Raw genomic sequence first — 4870 nt, forward strand, 5'->3', positions numbered from 1 at the left:
TACCGTCTCCGCTCAGAATCGTTTTTCTTATACAATGATATTATATCATTAAATTCAAATTTAATACCATCCATTATACAGTGACCCACTTGTAACCTACTGTACAGCAAAGCGACATCCACTTACCCACCTTTTTTTGGTTAAACTTTAAAAAAAATCAACTTTATAATTTAGGTGGGCCTCAGTGCACAATTTAAGTGGGGGCCCCGTTGGCATTTGTCGACTAAACGACCGTTGAATCCACCACTGTATTTACCCAACAAATAAAGAATTTTATAAGAATTTTATTGACATTCATAAAAAAAAGATTGTACAATTGTATAATATTATAGAAACAAATATTATGATAATAATAAATAACAATTGGGGGACGAGGTGGCCGAGCGGTCTAACGCGTGTAACATCCCTACCGTTCTAAACTTACAGTACCTCCCCTCTCCCAATGGCCTAAGTTTCCGGGGGATAAAAAAAAAAAAAAAAATTATAATATATTTTATAAATATGATATATTATTTAAATAACAAGGATACAATGAAAATAGTATTAACGACAATAGCCTACTTAGTGCAAAGCAACGATTTTACCAAAACGCGTAATTTTAGAAGCATCTAAGTATATAAGATATATAAGTAGCGAGTTACGACAATTACATTAGGCTTTATCGCAATACGCGTTTAATTGATGTCCATCAAGTTGGCACCGGCACAATATGCTAGGACTTTAATTCTAATATCAAAAAATTGCTAGAAATTTGCTAGATTTTGCTAGGTCATTTTCAGAATTTGCTAGCATCTCATTTAAGTGTAAATTGAAATTCAAATATGCCGGTGCCAACTTGACACAGCACCGGCACATTTTCCGATCGGCTCCAAAGTTGTATCAAAAAATTGCTAGTGATTTGCTAGATTTTGCTAGGTGGTTTTTGGAATTTGCTATATTTTGGTTTTTCGGGTAACCCGGAAAATAGATAACGGCTCAGCACCGGCATATTTTCCGATCAGCCCAAAGTGGTATCAAAAAATTGCTAGTGATTTGCTAGATTTTGCTAGGTGGTTTTTGGAATTTGCTTTATTTTGGTTTTTTCGGTAACCCGGAAAATAGAAAACGGCTCAGCACCGGCACATTTTCCGATCAGCTCCAAAGTGGTATCAAAGAATTGCTAGTGATTTGCTAGATTTTTCTAGGAGGTTTTTGGAATTTGCTTTATTTTGGTTTTTCCGGTAACCTGGAAAATAGAAAACGGCTCAGCACCGGCACATTTTCCGATCGGCTCCAAAGTGGTATCAAAAAATTAATAGTGATTTGCTAGATTTTGCTAGGTGGTATTTGGTATTTGATATCGTTTTCTAGCATCTTATTATTTGAATATTTCACCCAACACGATGTATTATATATTATTATTATTAAAGCGTACTATAGCAGTTTCGGAATAAAACAAAAAACACACGTTATTTATAATATAATATAATAATTCATATCCGACAAAACCTAGCGTATTTCAATCGCGATGATATATTTCCATAATAATGAACGTCAACGGAACAAAGTCGATCTCGCGAATGGCTTAAACATAAATCATGTTGGCCTATGTAAACAAAATACAACGTGTTTGTCATATATGATAATATATTATCGTTTCGGTGATGAATTTTCTGTTCAAGCAGCCTACGCGCTAAAATATTATAATACCTACGTTTTTTTTTTATTTATATTAGATTATTTTCTTCACATATTTTTTAATTCCAACAATACGTAATTTACGCGGCATCCGTTTTGACAAAACCTTAGATTTAGGCTAAATAATTAAAAAAAGAAAAGCTGACGATTGACGACAGGGGGTGAAATGGGTTTTTCTTCTATCTATAGTAAATTACATTTCTAATAATTATCAGTCATTCGAAATAAACAAATAATAGGTACTTATATAATTATTTATATTGTATTATTTTTTAAGAATATCGAATAGAAGAAAAATTGCCTGTGCATAAGTCCGTGTAGTACTATGATGACAAAATATTGGCACAACGATTATATCGTCCCTCGTTCGAAAACACCATGTCCTCTAAAATGTGTAGAAGTGATTGGATCACATTGTGAAAAGGTAATGACAATAAATTTATATAAAACAGTATATTTTCTATATTATGATTGCATGACAGTCGGGGAAGAAGGGTAGTTAAATCGACCTTAGATTATACTTTTTATATTACCCATCTATAAGAGGGGTTTGCTTAAAAATAATACGCACGGCCAAGGGCGTAGCTAGACATTCTATCAGGACTAGGGGGGGGGGGGGGGCAACCAAGAGTATTTTAAAATTTCGCTCCCAATTTAAAATTTCGTTGGACATTAATATATTTATTAGCTATGAAGAGGGGAAGGGGAATTGCTCCCCCTCCTTGGCTACGCCCTTGCACGTGCTGTATTCAACGATTACTCTACTAGGTCATGGCGATTAAATTTATTAAATGACCTTTATAGTTTGCCCGTCGAATGTATCGTCAAGGGTAAAATGCGAAAAATTCTGATAATGTATTATTTTGATATATTGCATAGGAACTATTTTAATATACTAAAGTGTGCACTGACCTATAACATATAAGACATTATGTGCGATTGACGATTGACGAATGTCTGCAATAAAACAGACGCGTTTTTCAATTTAGTCACTTTCATAGGTGACTTCAGACGCACGGTCGGCCGGGAACAATGCTTCAGGACGTATGTTAACGGATTCACATGGTCCACGAAGGATAGTGATTTCAGTAAGAAGAGCAACTATGGCCCCAAAGACAAATGTCAAGGAATCGTAATTTGAAATATTTCATACGTTTTACCCACATAAAATCTATATAAGCCAATCGATTTTGACCAATCTATTGCAGACAGCATCGGTTGTCGTCTGCAAAACTGGAGTGACAGAGTACTGGTTTTACAGACGAGGATTCATTTCCACGATTCGTTATAAAGAGACATCTAACAAAACCGCCTTTAAAATACAAAAGAAAAAAACCACATCATAGTCATATATATATATATATATATAGGTTGTATAATATTATTTTAATATATTTGTATGTTTTTTATATCAGCGAATCGATCACGTTTGCATATTTAGAATAATATGATGTATTGTCATTTAATAAAAATAGTAAATTATTAAAAAAATCTTATTACCACGTCTCATTTTATTATTATCTTGTTAAAAGTTATAGTTTAATTTTATTAATCTACGTAGAAATCATAAATATAAACAAACAACATAAAACAGGTGGCTTTATCTATATAGATACTTTTAAAATTAGTTACGAGTCGCGAATTAAAAATCAAATACTTTGTTAGTTAAACAATATGTTATGAATAATTGAAAAAATCTTTTTGACCTAGTCATGAGAATGCCAGATCGAATGTGCCTTTTTTTATTACAATGTTCGCGCGCACCTACCGTTAGAACGGTACTTATAACAATGTTACAAGCAAATATTATTTAATATTTTTTGATTTAAATAATTTGAACGTTGTTCTGTCTTAATAACATATAATACCACGGAGCACTGTAGTTTTGACTAGTTGTAAGAATCTAATATTATTTTTGAGATACATCAAAGTTTGTTCGGTTGGTAGCAATCAACCGTTTCTCGAAGTTATCTCAGAAAAATTTTTGTTTGTATGAAATAAGCATGGTCGATTATTAAAACATAAGTCGTTTACTGTGTTACAAAATGTATAACTTTGTTTAGCCCAAAGGTAAAAACATAATTTAACAATGAAACATGTAGTCATATTGCTATTGGCGTTTTTTTCAGGAAGTGCCTATTTATTGTAATTAGGATTTGAAAATTGTTGCGGTACTTAATTATATATGAACTAAATTATAACTGTAAGCCGTATAAGATTCGCGTCATCTTTAATATAATATGTTTTAGAATTTTATTACTAGAGATAAAGAATTTAAGTAAAAGGAAACTGCGAAAAATTGGTGAAAATTTTAAAATAGCAGCAACTTGGTGTGAATAATACTTAAATGAATAAGGTATTAATTAAGGTTTATTTATATACTATCGTCTTGGTACAAAATAGTTGGCTTAGTTAACTATAAAGTAGTTTTGGTCGGTGTATGCGGTTAAGTCTGGTGGTAGCTGACAATATAATACAGAGGCAACTTCAAAAAGTTGATAACATATTTCATAAATCTTAATCAATCACAATTATAACGGTCACATAACATTTTGAGTGGAAAAAAAAATTCGCAAATTTTACATTTTAATTTTACCACACATATCTTTAAGAATTATATAATACTAGCTGATCCCGTGCACTTCGTTGCCCATTAAAAATGCCAACTCTATGTGAATAACATATTTTATTTTAAAATATAATGGTTACCATAACAACAATTTTAAACCAATGGCAACCAATAATTATTATTATTATAGCTTCAAAACCCATGACAACCATTTATAAACAAAAATGTCCATCGGAAATCTCAAAATCCCTCTTTGAGCACTTCCCGGGGTTGGTCCTCTCCCCTTTTAAATTAGCCTATCTTCTGCCAAGAGGTCTAATCTATCTGTATATATATATATATATATATATCTGATCAGACAGATCAGACAACCAAACTGAATCTATTGATAATGTACGGGCCGGGTACGAACAATAATAGGCCGTGCCGCCCGGTCACCAAAACACTCCGTGCGCTAACACACCACTACTCACCGATCGACCTATGTGGCTGTGTGGTATATGTGTGTATTTGTTTTAGTACTCAACAGGAATTGGACAGGTTCGCCGAGCAAAACCTGCGAGTACTAGTTGTGGCGGTGGGGTGTGTGGGTGTGTAGTTGTGTGGGTGTGTGCTTAAACTATA

Source organism: Acyrthosiphon pisum, chromosome X (assembly GCF_005508785.2).
Source record: "Acyrthosiphon pisum isolate AL4f chromosome X, pea_aphid_22Mar2018_4r6ur, whole genome shotgun sequence".
NCBI lineage: Eukaryota > Metazoa > Arthropoda > Insecta > Hemiptera > Aphididae > Acyrthosiphon > Acyrthosiphon pisum.